Source organism: Eschrichtius robustus, chromosome 1 (assembly GCF_028021215.1).
Source record: "Eschrichtius robustus isolate mEscRob2 chromosome 1, mEscRob2.pri, whole genome shotgun sequence".
NCBI lineage: Eukaryota > Metazoa > Chordata > Mammalia > Artiodactyla > Eschrichtiidae > Eschrichtius > Eschrichtius robustus.
The window spans coordinates 43,486,673-43,506,474 of record NC_090824.1 but is presented as its reverse complement, the minus strand read 5'-3'; positions in this window follow the sequence as shown (position 1 = coordinate 43,506,474).

Here is a 19,802-nt window from a genome sequence, read left to right as displayed (position 1 = left end):
GTTTTTCAAAGTGGTTGTACCATTTTACATTGCCACCAACAATAGATGACAGCTATAGCTGTTCTACATTCTTGCCAACATTTGGTATTTTCAGCCATTTAAATTTTGACTATTCTAGTGAGTATGTAGTGATATCTCCTTGTAATTTTAATTTGGATGTCCATTTGCTTATTTTACATCCATCTATCTTCATTGTTGAAGTATCTGTTATCTTTTGCCCATTTAAAATCTTTATTTGCCCATTAAATTAAAAAAAATTTTCTCTAAGAAAATTTTCTTTTTCTTGAGTTTTAAGTGTTCTTTATGTATTCTGGAGAAAAGTCTTTTTATCAGATATATGCTTTGCAAATATTTTCTCCCAGTCTAGATTTGCCTTTCCATTTTCTTAAGAGTCTCTTTTGAAAAGCAACAGTTTTTAACCTCTGATGAAGTCTAATCTTTCAAATTTGTTTATGGTTTTTGCTGTTTGTATTCTGAGAAATCTTTGCCTAACTGTTCTGTTACTTTTTTTTTTTTTTAAAAAAAAGCTTTTCTTTTGCTTCATTTGCTTTCAAATGAAGATACTATGGCTATGTACTCAGACGGACCAAGGCAATTAACTTAACAATTATGAGAGCTAATGAGAAGTTTAAATAAGGTGACCAGAATGAGATTCAGATCGCAACTTTCTTGTATCAGTCAGGGAGCTGGCAGGATGGCCCACATATTCAAAAGGGGTGACTGGAGGAACTATTTATAGAGGTCTGAGTAGGGTTAAGCACTCAGGATCTAACAACAGCAGGAAGCCAATACTAGCCCTTAGCCAAAGGGTCAAAGCTGTGGTTTTTGGTAGAGGAATACAGCCACTGTCAGCCCATGACCCAGCAGGGAGTGACTCAAGTGAATAGATACTTCAATTTCTCTCCTCCCATCCTTTGACTCCTCTGCCAGTGCCTCCCATTGGCCAAACTCAACTGGAAGATGGTAAGGAAGAGCAGCTGAAAGAGTCAATAAAAATCAGCCTCTCAGAGCTGACTACTTGTTCGTTGGCACAAAGAACCCAAATTGACTAGAGGGAAATCCCAGCTTCCAATTTAATGGAACATTGACTGTGTTTACTGGTGGAACCCTTTCTCCCTTGGACAGGATGCCTTACAGAACCATTAAGCTCAAGATTGCAGCATCAACATAAAGAACCAAGACTCCTTATGTGGGTTATTAAGTCTAATAGTGAGAAGAGCCAATCCCAGTTCTACCCCTTGCTTTCCAGACATGAGCACTCTGGCTATGAGGAGATAGCACTATATATTTACCTTGGGTTTATTGCATATACTCTGTCTTGTAGGAAGGCACCGTACCTGCAGAATTAGACTCTAGGTTTGGCTTTCAGAAATCTTAACCCTGAGTCCATGGAGATATGGTTTCTTTCAGAGTAGTCATAGGAGATTTCTGATAACTTCTGCAGACCTTTAGCTGGAAATGCAAAGCCCTAAGCTCATCAGTTTTTTCCTCCAAGCTCTCCAGCTCACTTAGAAGCAAGCAAACAACCCCATAGTTTATACCATATTTCCACTAAAATATGGGACTAGTTGGTCATCCAAAGCCTTTAACTTCTGTAGGGTCTTGACTCTAGGTGACTACAGACAGTACTTGAGGGAACTTTTTGGTCACCGTATGCCATGTGTAACTTTTGCCAGTGGAAACATGGCCATTAATGCCTTTAAATCTAGCCGGTCAGAGAACCAGTTGCAGATTCTCATCCTCACCCTTCTGCTTTCCTGGAAACCTTTCTGGTGTCAATAACTTTTGAAGTCAAGGTTTAGGGAGGAGAATAGAGTCCCTGTGAGAATGGCGGGACAGAGATTTATTACAGGGATTGGACCTTAGGTAATTATGGAGGGAGGTGCAGAAGTGAAGGTCTGGAGGTGGGAGCGTCTCCCAAGACAATAGTTTTCCAGTTTTCACAGCAAGTTATATCCATCATCCCCAAACAGTCTTGCATTCCAAATCCAGCTACTAGAAGAGATGGTATTTTGTTGCTCTTCAGTTTGTTTCCACAGCAAAATTAAAGACTCTATGATGAGACAAAAAGACATTGTTTTCTTTTCCCACTTCAACCTGCTACATGTTATTGAATCTGCTCGTTCATTCAACAAATATTTCTGACTCACCTGCTGTTCCAGGAGCTGGAGATACATATGTGAAGAAAACAGGCAGAAAATGCATGCCTTGTGGAGCTCGCATTCTAATAAGGGAAGACTACAAACTAAACAATTCAGTTGTTCTAGGAGGTTGGAAGATGAAGGGAAGGGGCTATTGAAAGGGAGACTGACAAGCCTGGGATCCGAATCCCCCCACATTGGGTGTCTCTGCATCTGGCCTTGGTCTCCCACAGCCTTGCTGAGCCTTGCCTGACATACCTTGTCTTTCCCTGCTCCCCAGCACGAGCCCCACCTTCCTATCACCTGAGTCCTTTCTCTCTGTTCTGGCGATAAGCCTTGTGTTTGCTGAAAATTGAGCATCTGTGCCCTCACAGCAGTTGCAGTGGGAGCCACTCCCAGTGCCTCCCCAGGCCTCCCCCTTTGATTCTGGGCTGTGACACAGCCAAGACACCACAAGCTCAGTTTTCAGCCTCATGTATTCCTGGCACATCTCCTCCTTCTGCCACGAAACCCCTTTCGCCTCTCTCACGCTCACACAGCATCAGGGGCAGAGTCACTGCTTTTGATCCTGATTTGCAAATTTACATTTTCCATGGGGCGAATCTCCAGCGGAGTCAGCAAAGTGAAACCATATCTCACTTGACAAAAAAAACGTTTTGGGTTGCTGGGGCAGAGAGAACGTGCACAGTTGGGGAATCTAGATAAGAACAGCTGCAGAAAATAGACTGAGGTCAGACAGGGTGCTGATTTGCAAGTCGACGTCACATATTTTCCTTGGAGAAATTAACAGGTCTTATCTCCCACCCCCAACAGGATTGGGGTATTATTCCGCCTCAGAGAGAAAGGGCGATTGTCAGGGTGCACATCAAACACTCTTTCCTGGAGATATTGATGTTTCTTAGTGCCAGGGACCAGGGCAAGCTCAGTCATGGTTTCAGAACGCAAGTCATAGGAAGCACACTTCCTTACACCCAGGGGCCCAAGGGTGTGATGGGTATTCTGTGTGTGCTTGCAAGGTCTAGAGGCAGCACGTGCTCTGAAGCCTTGGAAATTGTTTCCCCACAGCCTAGAGTCATGCTTCAGATCTTGTCCACCCCTGTTACTCAGGGTGATTAGAGGCCAACACTGCCTCATGAGCTCACCAGCGTGGGCTGGGCTATGGAGCTGACTCAGGCCTCATTGACTGTCCCCCTCTCCCAGCTCAGTCAATCCTCAGGTTTCCAGGCAAGGTGGTCAGGCTCAAGCTTGCTTCTGAGTACTCTATAGTTGGATTTTCACAGTGGAGGCAAATTTCAGCTCCAAAGTTAACTCTCGGAAAATTCTCCTGGGAGTCTAAGGAAACAGTTGTAAAGCACTTTTCATGGGAGCACTTCACAGGTGAGAAATAGGCTTAAAGAGGTCACGCGGGAAATATATAGAGGATTCAGGACTTAGACCCAGATATCCTGACCCCAAAGCCTGTATTTTCATACTACATTTTGCCTCCGGGACTGCAAAATATTTGTCAACCGTTCTTTTCTGAGACTACTATTTTGCCTGGGAGTTTGTTTACATCAATAATTCTGATGTGATGGAAATCTTTCTGTGGAATGGCAGGAGGCAGCATATTTAATTGGAAAGAGCACTAGATTAAAACTCAGGAGCCTTGAATTCAAGTCCCACCTTGGCCACTGGATGGCTGTGTGACCCTGAGCCAGCTTCTTAACCTCTCTGGCCTTAGATTCTATTAAATAAGGGGCTCAAACTTGATATTTGTGCTGTTTTACAGCTTTTGAATTCTCAAGGAAATCTCATTCTATTAGGGAAAACCATGCAGGTGCCACGGAAGACAGACCTTCTAAAAAACAAGCTCCAGTTCTGACTGCCCCATCAGGGCTTGACTTTTGTAAAGTCAAAGATTTGGTCTAAGAGTCCTTGTGGTGTCTGGATGACCATAATGTCGTGTTTTTGTTTCAGTTATCTAGTGCTATGTAACCTGAGAGTAATGGCTTAAAATAACAAGGATTTAGTATTTCTCACAACTCCGTGAGTTGGTTGGACTCAATTGCGTGTTCTTCTGCTCCCTCTGGGGTCATTCATGTGGCCGTATTCAGCTGGGCACTTAGTTGGGGATAGAGTGTCCAAGATGGCCTCATTTGCATACTGGGGCCTAGGTTCTGGCTATTGGCTGGAGCTCAACTCAACTTATCTCTCCAGCATGATAGCTCTGACTTGTTTTCAAGGCAGTTCAAGGCTTTGAAGAAGGCAAAAGTACAAGTTGCAAGACCTTAGCTTGGAAGTCATATGGCATCACTTTTGCCATATTCTTTTGGTCAACACAAGTCAGGGCCATTCCAGATTCAAGGGGAAGGAAACCTGACTTCTCCACCTCCTGATGGGAGTAGTGGCAAAGCCCCTTTGCAAAAGAGTACACAGCATGCCATCCCTGGAAATAATCTGCAAAAGGAGAAGGAAACCAACTATGGAAGAACTGGTGATGCAGGAAAATAGCATCAGACCAGAAGACTCAGGATCCGTGAGTGTGTTCTATCAATCTGGGATCTCCTTGGAGTACACGTCAATTCCTAACAAAACCGTGGGCCTGTAGGGGTGCATTGGTAGAATGGATTGTTACCAGTTGTCTGTTTTAAACTGTCACCATCCTTATTCTCGCTTTATTTCCTCATCTTCCCTGTACCTTTTCCCCACCTCTTACCCTCTACCCTGCTCTTATTTGGTCTCCAAATGCTTGTACTTAAGCTACTTGACTTTTCAGGGTAGGGGGGAAGGTATTTAGTGGAGAGTCCTCTTCGTTTGCAACTTAAATACATGTGCATGTACAGACTCAAGGCTGTACCTTTTATGGATTATTAGAGAGTGTGCCATCTGGGGACCACACTCTGATTGTCACAGGGTGTTTTTGTTTTTGTTTTTGATTTGTGTTCTTTGTATAGGTTTGCATCCCCCAATTGTGCCATGTGCCTCAACATAGTCTATTGTCTTACACCAAGGCTGCCCCCTTTTCACTTGTTTCTATTACCTGCCAGGCCCCTGAGGCATCCTTGATGTAGTCCAACACCCCTGATTTACAAGCAAGGGAAACAAGGCCCAAGAATTGAGGTGATTGACTTCTCTAACCAAAGAAAAACAAAAAAAATCCAACCTCTGCTTTCTAATTTATTATCTTTTTTCATTTTTTTCAACAATCCCATGGTAGGGTTCATAGATGGGGTAATCAATATTTTGGGTGTTAGAAAAAGGCCTACAGCCTGGGCCACTGGTTTTCTTTCGAGTACACTTTCCAATACAGCATGTGCTGTTGGCCTGGGTAAAAGGAAGGAAGAGTATTTGCTGTTCTTCATGTTAGGCCAGCATGTTCCTGGGATTCTATGGGATCATCTAGACTCTCCCTCAGCTCATTCCCTAAATACTTGCTTGAGTTGAAGAAGTGTATTGCCTCATGGTAGCTATTGAGTGTGGGTCCCTGTGGCCTATTTTTATGTTACAAAGCCAAATCTTGGAACAAATGGAAGTTTGGGGGAATGAGAGAGCCAGAAGAGCCTGTGAGTTTATAGAATAGGTCAACTATTGAAAATATTGTTCACTTAGCAGATTATAAAATAGACCGAGAGAAATAAACTAGGAGATAATTATTTCTAAGTTTTCCTGGACTAGGGCTAGAGGCATTTCCTGAATATTCTGCTCTCAATGTGAACAGGGACATAGTGCCTGGCATCTAACCGATACTTAATAAAATTCTGCTGAGTGAGCAAATGCATGAATCAATGAGCGACCTATACTGATTCATTCTCTTTTCTACTTAAACAGGATTGAATCGATTGCATTTTCTTCATTCTTTCTCTCCCTTTCTCTCTCCTGGTTTGAAAGTTATGCACACTTTCATATTTTTAGTGGTTGCCCTTACTTCTGCTTTCCACCAGACACAAGGAAAATGTAAGTCTCCTTAAATTTAATTCCTGGTTCTGTTTTCCCCTCCAAAGAGGCAGCCACTGTTATAATCTTGTTATTTTTTCCTGAGATAGAGAGGTTGACTTTCTATGATGTGAACAAAGCTGAAGTTCAGGGCCCCTCACTTGCATGCTCCAACATTTTAGTACATATTTTACAAGTGTGAAGTTAATTATTATCTCCATCCTACTCCGATGAAGAGATGCAATTCACACATAAAGATCTGCATGATTTTTTCCAATTTATATGGACAGAAATCTGGAGAATATGTGTAGAAATGGTTATTGAGAGTGTGGGATTAAGGTAGAACGTTGGAAAGCCTTAAAAGTGGGGCTGAGGTTTCAGAGAGAGAGGGCGTGAGGGGAGGAGGGGAGGAAGGGGAAGGAGAAAGAGAGGTAGGAAGAGGGAGAGGGAGAAAATTCTACCTGTGGACAACCACTTTGGCCCATGCCCATGGGTTCCAGTCTTCTCTTGATCTTGCTGTTACCGAACCCAAGTCTGGCTGCTGGCTGCTCAAAAGCCCATAAAGAGCCCAGGGTAGCGGAAAGGAAAGCTTGCTTTATTTTGGATGCCGGCAACCAGAGGGGCGGGGTGGAGCGGGGGCGGAGGGCGGATGCCTGTCCAAAAGCCGACTACAATTATATAAGCCAATTCCTTGTAATAAATCTCTTAATATATTATCTCCTACTGGTTCTACTTCCTTGGCTGAGCCCTGTTGTTCAACGTGTCTCCTGATTTCAAAGTGCACTCTTTCAATTTGTTCTGTTCCTGCCTTCTGGTTCTGTTCTGTTCCTTGATTTATCACTCTGAACATTTTGAAAATTTTGATTTGGGAGCCTTTCAAAAATGATTTCCTTATTTTGAGTTCTCAATTGTAAATTCTCCCATTTGCTGAGTTGATACCTCCTTATTCCTGTGGTGTGTAACTTTTGAGTATGAACTTCACTTCAGCGATAGTTGTTCTCTACGGAGTCCTGTGTGATCTGGGTCATGGAAGTATCCTCTTGTTGGATGGTCTCTATAGTAAAGTTTCACCAGGGCCAAGTGGGTTTTCACCAGCTCCAGACCATTTTTCATGCTAATTTTTGTTCTTGAATGCTAGGAAGGAGATGGATATTCTTAACAAAATACTTTGCAGAAGATGTACTGGCTGAGGTTTAATCAGTATAGCTGAAAAATGCTAGCTGTCTTTCAGATATTTTATCTGAGAGCTTTTGCCTCTCCTTTACTGCAGTCAGGGTATGAATTGACCACTCCCCATTCTTTTTATTCAGGGACATCAGAGAAAGCCACATAATTGCTTGTCACTCACAATGAAGGTAAAACACAGGAAAGGCAGGACTTTGATGAAGGAAAATAAGGAGGTGGAAATGAGGGAATCTTCTGATGGGAGGTTTGCTGGGAGGTTCTGCTCAAGAGACTGGACCAAGACCCAGTACCAAGGAAAGAGTACTTGGAGACTTACTGAACAGATGAGAGATGTCACCCATGGACTTGACATGGTTAGGAATTCTTCACTGGACCAGAAGTAAAAACTGGCTGAACTGTGTGTACATGCTTTACTGGCTGACAGGAAGATTATTTTGTTCTAAGTTAAACCACCCCTCCCTTTACAGTAAACAGCATAATGGCAAGATTACAGTAGAAAAAGAAAAGTCATGTGTCAGAGTAAAAACATCCATAGATGTAGAAGATTCCGATTTCGTCACTGCTTCTGACATCAAGTCATCTTGCTTCTTTCTAGCCCCACCATCAACTGCAGCAAGTTGGATTCATGGATATGAGCCATTCTTATGATTTATTAAACCCGCTGCATGATATCCAGCAATATCATGGATAATTTGTGTTGAACTTGACACACAGCATAAAGAATGCAACAGTTCTGCTTCATCAGCCAAATTTAAGAGTGACTTTTTGGCCAGTCAACTATTATTTGATAATTGATCCTTCAGTTAACCGTGCACCTGGGTTGAAAGATAGTTGATGATGAAATTAAATGGGAAGTTTTCATGAATCAAGGCATTCACATCAAAGAAAAACATTCATTTCACAAACTGCAAGGCTTTTATGAATTACTACTGTGCAAATGGGTACTTTAAAAATGATGTTCTGGGCTCTAGCCTAATTTTCAAATTTTCTGCATTTTAATTTTATAAGTGGTGTGCTGTTCTAGGGAAATGGTGCTTTATTTACATTCTGGACATGAAACTTTCCTGGTTTATCTGTAAAAGCAGAATCTTGTTCTACTTTCTCATCCGAATAAGAACAAAGACAATAGAAAAACAGTGGTTAGAGGGGAAACATCCAAAGATATTTGCTTACCAATTTGCCATTTTTTATAGGCACTGGCCTTGAAATTCAACGGCATATGGGATACACTGATTTGGGAAGAGAGAACAAACGTTACTGCTTTTGTGAAAACTAATGCTCTTGCCCAGGATGAAATGGAAAGTTAAGTCTAGTGAAAAGAGCATTGGACCAGGAGTCAGCCTGGGTTCAAGCCAGAGATCTACCACAAGCTAATATGCAATCTTGGGCAGGCTACTTCTCTCCTCTGGGTTTTGGTCTTCTTGAGCATAAAGTGAGGGGGCTGACTTAGATAAGGTCTAAGATCCTTTCCCTCTCTGCATTCTATAGTGCCTGATCAATGACGCCCCTCCCTCTCCCATTACTCAAAGCTGTGAGTCTGGGAATAGACAGCTAGTGTGTGTGTGTGTGTGTGTGTGTGTGTGCGTGTGTGCTTCTCTTTTCCAGCATCTTCTTTACAAGATGGCATAACCTCACCGTGGTAGGCAGCCCACGATGGCCCCTGGTGATCCTGGCCTCCTGCCTTTCATGCCTTTGTGCAGTCCCTCCAACCCTTGCCTTGAGTGTGGGCTGTACTTACGAATTCATTTCTAACAAATAGAAAACAGTGGAAGTGATGGGCTATCTTTTCTGAGATTAGGTTACAAAAAGACTGTGGCTTCCATCTTGCTCACTTGTTCTGGGAAAAGCCCACTGCCATGTTGTGAGCTGCCCTAAGAGAGGATCAGGTCTGTGACAAGGAAATGATATCTCTGTCCAACAACCAGCAGGGACTGAGTCCTGCCAACAACTAGGCGAGTGAGCTTGTAGCAGGTCCCCTAAAAGCCACACCTGGATTCCTAACACTCCAAGACTCCGATATGATAAATCAGTGTTGTTTTAAGCCATTAAATTTTGGAGTAATTTATCATGCATCATTAGTTAACTAATATACTCATCAAAGGTGTTGCCTTCTATCTTGGAAGCTTCTCGCATTACCATTACTGAGATTTCATTCTCCTTCTTCAAATTGGGTATATTTGGAGGCTGGGGATTCTGTTAGAAAGGGAAACATCATCCTTTTTTGTTCTAAACTTTTTTTTTAACAACTTTTTTTTTTTTTAAATTTATTTATTTGTTTATTTTGGCAATGTTGGGTCTTTGTAGCTGTGCGCGGGCCCCCTCCAGCTGGGGAGACGGGAGCCACTCCTCGCTGCGGTGCGTGGGCTCTAGGTGCGCAGGTCTCAGCAGCCATGGCACGTGGGCTCAGCAGTTGTGGCCCCGGGGGCTCCAGAGTGCAGGCTCAATAGTTGCGGTACACAGGCTCAGGTGCTCCATAGCATGCGGGATCCCCCCAGACCGGGGCTCGAACCCGCGTCCCCAGCACCAGCAGGCAGACTCCCAACCACGCCACCACCAGGGAAGTCCCTGTCCTAAACTTTTAATGCCTTACTTTTTAATAGCTTACTTTTGTTGAGTACTTCCTGTGTGTTAAGCATTATGTGATGATGCCCATGGCAATTCTTTGAGGATTGGTACTATTGTTTCCATAGTATAGGTATGGAAACTGAGACTTGGAGAGGGTAATTAATACAAGAAGGTGAATAGTACACATGAAATTAAAGAGTAGGGGAAATAGAGTGGCAATGAAAAAGGAAGTGATACTATCACTACACTGTAAGCTGGTGAACTATAAAATGAGTATCAAGTTCAAGTTGGGGCACCTCACATTAAAAAGGATTTTTATATCACTTAGCATAACACTATCCAGGCGTACCCATGTGGTTGCAAACAACAGAATTTCTATGTTTTTGTGTTGTATTATTGTATTGTAAACATATAATACAACATTTTCTTGATTCATTCATCCATTGACAGGCACTTAGGTTGTTTCTATACCTTGGCTCTTGTGAATAACGCTGCATTGAGCATACAGTTCAGATATCTCTTCGAGATAATGGTTTTATTTCCTTTGGGTAAGTACTCAGAAGTGGGATTTCTGGATCATATGGTATTTCTATTTGTAAGTTTTAAAAGAGCTTCCGTGCTGTTTTCCAAAGTGACAGTACCAATTTACATTCCCACCAACAGAGTACAAGGGTTTACTTTTCTCCACATCCCCTGCAGCATTTGCTATCTCTTGTCTTTTTGATAATAGCCATTCTAACAGGTGTAAGATGATATCTCATTGTAGTTTTGATTTTCATTTCCCTGATGATTAGTGATGTTGAGCACCTTTTCATGTACCTGTTGGCCATTTGTATATCATCTTTGGAAAAATGTCTATTCACGTCCTTTGCCCATTTTTTAATTGGGCTATGTTTTTTTTGCTGTTGAGTTGTATAAATTCCTTATATATTTTTAATAGTAACCTCTTATCAGATATTTGGTTTGCAAATATTTTCTTCTATTCCCTAAGTTGTCTTTTAATTTTGTTAATGGTTTCTTTTGCTGAGCAGAAGCCTTTTAGTTTGATGTAGTTTCACATGTTTGTTTTGCTCTTGCTGCCTTTGCTTTGGTGTCAGATCCAAAAACTCACTGCCAAGACCAATGTCAAGGAGCTTGCCCCCTATATTTCCTTCTAAGAGGTTTATAGTTTCAGGTCTTATATTCGTGTCTTTAATCCATTTTGGCTTGATTTTTGAGTATGGTGTAAGATAGGGCAGACAAAGACAAAATACTGCATGATATCACTTATGTGTGGAATGTAAAAAAAAAAAAAAAAAGGGAAGCTCATAGAAACAGAGAGTAGAAAAGTGGTTGCCTTGGGAGTGGGGGAAATAGGGAGAGGTTGATAAAAGTGTACAAATTTTTAGTTATAAGATGAATAAGGTCTGAGGATCTAACATATAACATGGTGACTGTAGCTGATAACACTGTATTGTATAATTGAAATTTTCTGTGAGCGTAGAATTTAAATGTTCTCACTGAAAAAGTAAATATGTGAGGTGATAGATGTGTTAATTAACTCAAAAAAGAAGATTTTTATAAATTGAAGTGGGATGTCCTCAGGGATATGATTATTTACCTTAAAGGAAAAATCCAGGAAGAGTATGACCTGCCCCTGTGTAAGAGAAATTTGACTTCCTTGTGTGGCAGTCGGAAACAGAGTTAGAATCATCAGGTGGTAGTTTCAGAAAGGCACATGTCAGCTCCTTACAGGGAGGAACTCCCACAATAACAAGAGTCTGAAACAGGGGAGCTACTTAGAACCGTCTTGCTTCCGCTGGGTGCTCAGGTGAAGGCTGGATGGCCACTCCCTTGGGACAGCATAGAGGAGATTTGGGCATTGGACAGGGCTGGAATGAAAGTTCCATGAAGAACTTTCCAACTGAGATTTTGTGATTCTGGACATTGATCTGAATTACGATAAGGAGCCCAGACCTCTTTGCTATCATCCAAATGAATTATTCTTTCCTTTCTCACCTTTTCATTCCTCTAGCCAGAACTCTTACTGAAGAGGCTAAATAAAATATCATATTTGAAATAGAATTTTGTCTGTGGTCTGAGCTGTTCACAACCCCCTGGCTCTAGTACAAAACCAGGTTGGGTGTCTGTAAAGAGATCCAGAAACCTCTCTCCTCCGTGCCATCTTGGGCCACACCTCAGCCATACACGTTAGGAAAAACAGAACATTGATAAGACCATTGACATTTAAACAAAAAAAATTTTTTTTTAGCCAGTATCTTTATTCTCTCTCCCTCACAGTGATACTAATTCTTGCCAATTCAATAAGAGATGCAATCCCAAGTACTGTGAAAATATATCAATAAGTACTTGCTTATGGAGAGGGTGTGGAGGAAAGGGAACCCTCTGGCACTGTTGGTGGGAATGTAAATTGATACAGCCACTATGGAGAACAGTATGGAGGTTCCTTAAAAAACTAAAAATAGAGCTACCATATGACCCAGCAATTCCACTTCTGGACATATACCCTGCAAAAACCATAATTCAAAAAGAGTCATGTACCACAATGTTCATTGCAGCTCTGTTTACAATAGCCAGGATATGGAAGCAACCTAAGTGTCCATCGACAGATGAATGGATAAAGAAGATATGGCACATATATACAATGGAATATTACTCAGCCATAAAAAGAAATGAAATTGAGTTATTTGTAGTGAGGTGGATGGACCTAGAGTCTGTCATACAGAGTGAAGTAAGTCAGAAAGAGAAAAATAAATACCGTATGCTAACACATATATATATATGGAATCTAAACAGAAAAAAAAAAAAGGTTCTGAAGAACCTAGGGGCAGGACAGGAATAAAGAAGCAGACGTAGAGAATGGACTTGAGGACACGGGGAGGGGGAAGGGTAAGCTGGGATGAAGTGAGAGAGTGGCATGGACAAATATACACTACCAAATGTAAAAGAGATAGCTGGTGGGAAGCAGCCGCATAGCATGGGGCGATCAGCTCGGTGCTTTGTGACCACCTAGAGAGGTGGGATAGGGAGGGTAGGAGGGAGACGCAGGTGGGAGGGGATATGGGGATATATGTATACATATAGCTGATTCACTTTGTTATACAGCAGAAACTAACACACCATTGTAAAGCAATTATACTCCAATAAAGATGTTTAAAAAAAAAGTATTTGCTTAATAAATGGATAAATCTTTAAAAAAAAATTTTAGTCAATTTATAGTATTGTGTTAATTTCAGGTGTACCACAAAGTGATTCAGATACATATATATACACACACACACATATGTATACGCACACACATATACATAAAATTTTCCATTGTAGGTTATTACAAGATATTGAATATTATTCCTTGTGTTACACAGTAAATCCTTGTTGCTTATCTATTTTATGTATAGTAGTGTGTATCTGTTAATCCCATACTCCTCATTTATTCCTCCCCACCTCCCTTTTCCCTTTGGTGACCATAAGTTTGCTTCCTATGTCTGTGAGTCTGTTTCTGTTTTGTAAATAGATTCATTTGTATTAGTCTTTAGATTCCACATATAAGTGATATATTTGTCTTTCTCTGTCTGACTTGCTTCACTTGGTATGATAATCTCTAGGTCCATCCATGTTACTGCAAATGGCAACATTTCATTCTTTTTTATGGCTGAGTAGTATTCCATTGTATATATATACTACATCTTCTTTATCCATTCATCTATTGATGGACATTTAGGTTGCTTCCATGTCTTGGCTATTGTACATAGTGTTGCTATGAACATTGAGGTGCATATATCTTTTTGAATTATAATTTTTGTCTGTTCCAGATTTATGCCCTGGAGTGGGATTCCTGGATCATGTGGTAGCTCTATTTTTAGTTTTTTTTTTTTTTTAAGGAACATCCATACTGTTTTCCATAGTGGCTGAACCAATTTACATTCCCACCAACAGTGTAGGGGGTTCCCTTTTTTCCATACCCTCTCCAGCATGTATTATTTGTAGACTTTTTGATGATAGCCATTATGACCAGTGTGAGGTGATACCTCATTGTGTTTTTGATTCGTATTTCTCTAATAATTAGTGATGTTGAGCACATTTTCATGTGCCTGTTGGCCATCTGTATGTCTTTTTTGGAGAAATGTCTATTTAGGTCTTCTGCCCATTATTAGGTTGTTTCTTTTTTTGATATTGAGTTGTAGCAGCTGTTTGTATATTTTGGAAATTAACCCCTTGTCGGTCACATCATTTGCAAATATTTTCTCCCATTCTGTGGGTTGTCTTTTTGTTTTGTTGATGGTTACCTTTGCTATGCAAAAGCTTTTAGGTTTGATTAGGTCTCATTTGTTTATTTTTGCTTTTATTTCTTTGGCCTTGGGAGACTGATCTAAGAAAATATTGCTATGATTTATGTTAGAGAATGTTTTGACTATGTTCTCTTCTAGGAGTTTTATGCTGTCATGTGTTATATTTAGGTCTTTAAACCATTTTGTGTTTATTTTTGTATATGGTGTTAGGGAATGTTCTAACTTCGTTGATTTACATGAGGCTGTCCAGCTTTCCCATACATCACTCGTTGAAGAGACTGTCTTCCTCCACTGTATATTCTTGCCTCCTTTGTTAAAGATTAATTATTCATAACTGTGTGGATTTATTTCTGGGCTTTCTATTCTGTTGCACTTATCTATATGTCTGTTTCTGTGTGAATACCATGCTGTTTTGATTACTGTAGCTTTGTAGTATTGTCTGAAGTCTGGGATAGTTATGCCTCCAGCTCTTTTTTCCCTCAGAATTGCTGGATCTTTTGTGGTTCCATATGAATTTTAGGATTATTTGTTCTAGTTTTGTGAAAAATGTCATGGGTAATTTGATAGGGATTACATTAAATCTGTAGATTACTTTGGGTAGTATGGCCATTTTAACAATATTAATTCTTCCAATCCAAGAGCATGGGCTATCTTTCCATTTCTTTGAATCATCTTCAATTCCTTTACCAGTGTTTTATAGTTTTCAGTGTATAGATCTTTCACCTCCTTGGTTAGGTTTATTCCTAGGTGTTTTTGTTTTGTGTTTTTTTTTTGTTTTTGACACAATTTTTAAAGGGATTTTTTTCAATGAGAAGGTTCAACAAAGGTATCTTATCTTTTTTATAATAAAACCTTAACAACAAGAAAAAATAAAAGGGATTTTTTTTTTACTTTCTTTTTCTGATATTTGTTAGTGTAAATAAATGCAACAGATTTCTGTATATTAATCTTGTATCCTGCTACTTTGCTGAATTCATTTATTAGTTCTAATAGTTTTTGTGTAGAACCTTTAGGGTTTTCTATATAGAGTGTCATGTCATCTGCAAATAGTGACAGTTTTATCTCTTCCCTTCCAATTTGGATACCTTTTATTTGCTTCTCTTGTCTGATTGCTGTGGTACCTAAGACTTCCAATACTATGTTGAATAGAAGTGGTGAGAGTGGGCATCCTTGTCTTGTTTCAGAATTTATCCAGAAGGCTTTCAGCTTTGCACCATTGGCTGTGGGTTTGTCATTAAATGGATAAATCTTTATCTTGGCAGGACTGAGAGTCTTTCCTTCCTTCCTCCCACTGAGTACCTATTGTGAGCTATTTCTGGGCATGCAAAGATGAGCACGTCAGCGTCTCTGTTGTCAAAAGCTCACAAATGCTTTCTTAAAGTACCTAGCTCCATAAGATTTTGATTATTTAATTATCAACAGATACCAGAAATGATATGACTATTTGACAAAGCAGGTGATTGAATCTTGGCATCATATGATATATTCTATAATTACACCATGAGCTGTCATTTTTATGGTTCAGGAATGTATTGTTTTCATTAGATAAATATTCCTGGTAGTATGTGGTTCTCATTTGGGAGAGATGGACTGCCAGTTCTCTAAGAATCAGAGTCCATTCAAATATACCAACTCCAAAACCGTTGTTTTTTAACAGCAGTTTTTCTTGATGATTCAGAAGACACTTTGGAACCTGTAGGACCTCAGGATCAGTATTATGAATGTGGACTTTTATATTACCATAGATGTAAAGAGAGAAGATAAGGATGAAGAGCAGATACAGATGTGCCAGAGGGGCTCTCGGAAAACTGAAAGTTAAGTGATAAAAGTTAACACCATTATTAAAATTAGGTAATAGCTATATCTTGAATAGCTCTCTTTCATGGCCAGGAATAGGAAGAGCTTCAGAGTCCAGTTCAAATATAATCGATGATGTTAACATTTCTAAGAGCAGAAACCTATCAACCAGAAGTAGGTGATAAACATGAAACAGAAAACACTGCAGCGTCCATTCAGCACTGATCAGTGTTTCAGGATCATGTGCAGGTGTTCTGAAGGAAAGGGGAACATTTTTTTTTTAATTAATTAATTAATTAATTAATTTTTATTTTTGGCTGTGTTGGGTCTTTGTTTCTGTGCAAGGGCTTTCTCTAGTTGCGGCAAGCAGGGGCCACTCTTCGTCGCGGTGCGCGGGCCTCTCACTATCGCGGCCTCTCTTGTTGCGGAGCACAGGCTCCAGACGCGCAGGCTCAGTAATTGTCGCTCACGGGCCCAGTTGCTCCGCGGCATGTGGGATCTTCCCAGACCAGGGCTCGAACCCGTGTCCCCTGCATTGGCAGGCAGATTCTCAACCACTGCGCCACCAGGGAAGCCCAAGGGGAAACTTTTATGTAAAAGGAGGGAATTGGACTGGTGTTAGCTGAAAGAAATAGAACTATTAAAAATAAAAATATAGGTAAAGTTTAAAAATTACAGGTCAAAGCTGGATTCTATAGAAGGCTTTATGAAAGAAGATGAAAACTGAAAGTATTTTAATGTAAAGATTAATTAATGCAAATAAAAATATAACAGATGGAAAATTTGGATGTTTGTGGCAGATAAATCATATAACCAATAAAATACAGACGATGGAGAGCACCTATTTCTGCCTTTTGGGGACTTTAAGAGTCGGATAAGCCAAGGACACTGATGGAAGTAGAGCAGAGGTCTTGGCAAAGGCTGAATTTCAGTGCATCACTTTCAGTTACCTAAGTAAATTGAACCCCTAATTATATTATAACAAGAACATCCATATATAAGGGAAGTAATCAGGGAAAGATTAACTTCAGACCTGTTAGCTTTTCCCTTGAGGGAAAAGGAGTTTAGAAAAGATTTGTGTAGCAAAGAATAAGCTGTTAGAGAGAATGTCTATTTGCTGGACTCTTGTGTGTACCACGTGTACATGTATTGACTGTTTTGGTCATAACCAGTATCCGTAAATCAAGTGTTGCAAATATAAGATGTCTACTTGTTAATATAATTAACTGAAGGAAACTTCATCCTGTAATCTGGTAGAATACATTCTGCTAGTGGACTGTGTAATTGGCTTGGAGTGGGAGCAGTTGTACCAGTCAGTTCTCAGATTCCTCTCCTTACCCATCTGCTCTTGTCCAGCAGGAATGAACCCATCCTCACAAGGGAGTGAGAGTTGAAATGGAAATGAAAAACAAAAGGGAAGAGTTTAATCATACATTTGACTCTCCTTGCTTTGATTTCAGGCTCACCAACAAACCTTTTCATGAATGCACAAGCTACCCAGATAGATTTGCCTCTTAGGGACAGGTTGTCCTAGCCTTACTAATGTAAGGGTTTTGTTCCATATGATAGTTCAGTTTATGATTATCATTGAATACATTTTCTGTCTGTAGTCCTGTGGTCATTAGTCTAGGGGTTCTTAAACTTGAGTATGCATTGGAATCACCGGCATCACTTGAGCATGTGCTTGGTTAATTGCAAGCAATACTTATTAAAACTAGATTCCTGGGCCCCACCCCCAGAGATTCTGCTTCTCTGGGTCTGTGATAAGGCACAAGAATGTGCATTTCTACCAAGGTCTCAGGTGTGCTGCTGTGCGGTATCAGCATCACAATTTGAGAACGACCGGGCTGTCTTTAGGGCATGGAGAAGACTTATTTTCTGAGTCCACAGTGCAGAGGACCAGACCTGAAACGTTGGTGACTTCTAGGTAAATGCCATCTTATGAAGTTTCTTGCTGCCATCGAACTATCCTGTCCCTGGAGACTGCCCTATCTTGGAAAGCATCTTTTAATTATTGATCAGAGTTATGACCTGTAGGTCAAATCTGCCCTGATCTTATGATTTATATCAGAAACTGTTTACTTTAATGAATTCCTGATTTTCACTTTGATTACTTGCTCTGTACAGATGTCATAAGAGCGGGCAGCTCTATTATTGCCTTCTAAAGAATGCAATCCAGCTTCTTTTCTGCAAGTTGATTACGATATCTAAAAGTCAAAGTGGTCTTTTCCAGAATAACTTCTTCCTTTCCACCATAACTGTTATCAATATCTTCTGACTTTCTAGAATTCAAGGCAGTTTCTATCACTTCTGCAGTTTCTATCACTTCTAGTATCAAATGAAGATTCCTTGCTAGTTTCAACCCAGTAATTCTTCCAGTTCTTTACAAATTTTTCCAGTTAGTTGCAATTTCAAATTGTTGTTCTTGCCTCTATTTCTTCCCTCTCTCTGCTCATTTCTGGCAGTTTGAACTTGCGTGACATGAAAAACACTCAGTCTATTTTGTCCTGACTGACAGAAGCTGACCAAATAATTGTTTCTTTCCAAAGCTATTTTCTTCTTCTAAATTTCCCTCTTGATCCCTCTGAACAAGTTATTCTTAAGCTTTTAGAGAATTTCTGCCTAATAGAAGTAAAACATGAGCCACAAATGCAAGACTTACATATAATTATAAGATTTCTAGTAGGTACATTAAAAAAGTGAAAAGAAACGAGTGAAATGAGTTTTATAATATTTTTTATATAACCTAACACATCCAAAATATTCTCATTTCAATATGTAATGAGTATAGAGCTATTAATGAAATAGCCTACTTTCTCTTTTTCATCCCAAGTCTTGAAACTCCAGGACATGTGACACAGCACATCTCAATTTGGACTAGCCGTGTTTCAACAGCTACATGTGACTAGTGGCTAGTGTACTGAACAATTGTGGATTTAGTGCCTCTAAATTCTCTGAATTGATTCCCCCAGAATAATGCAGCTAAGTTCACACTATTTTGAAAATTCTGTCAGAGAGCCCAGGTTAGATTTCTGGCTCTTAAGATCCCTCAAATTCCCAAAGGATCCGGGGTTCCTACCTCCTGCAAATAATGACAGAGCAGCTTTTGCTTTTGTGGCACGTGTGGGAGCACACTGACTAATCAGTGCTTCAAAACCCAGGGCGTCTGCTCTTTCTGTCTCTGGGTTCTTGGCATTACCACCTCCACGTCATCACCTCCTGTTCTTAACTTTACCTCCAGTTGCTACAGGTGGTGGCAGGGGAGGAATAAAAATAATTAGAATTGATAGAGACTTCTTGTCCTAGCTTGCCAGATAAACCAGCATTGCCTGCGCTAGTGTTCTTTGTCCTTGTGACAAGGGTTTATTGAATAGTAAGAAAGAGGATTTGTACTTAAATATCAGAAACATTCAAATGCTTGGCTGGTTATACTGTTCACTCTTTTATCATTTGCATTGTCCTTCTCCAAATCATTTGTCCTCTGGTGGATCTTGACAAAGCGCCTGCACAAAATTAACAGGCGTGCAAAGCCTGGGTGAACAAAATTGATTTGCCTATAACGTGTTTGTGAAGCGATCAGGACGTGGTTGAAGTGATTTTAATTTCAAAGCCCAAGTCACCAGTCTGTCTTTTTGTCAGGCAATTAGTTCCACTGGCTGGGCAAGAATGCCGTGATGCAAAGTGCCGAGGGGAACTGACCAATGGGAATGGCACCCCCTTTTTGGCTTCCTCCGAATGTTCCTCATGCCAAGCTTCTTTTTTCTCCCTCATTTATTTTGCGTAAAAATCCCTGCTCGGCACCAGGCTCTGTGACTTTGCTTGGCATAGTGCTGTGGATAAGTGGTTTGAAGAAGTCCTGGAGGGAAGTAAACAGACAGAGGAAATCCTAACAATAACTACTTCTGGACTGTCT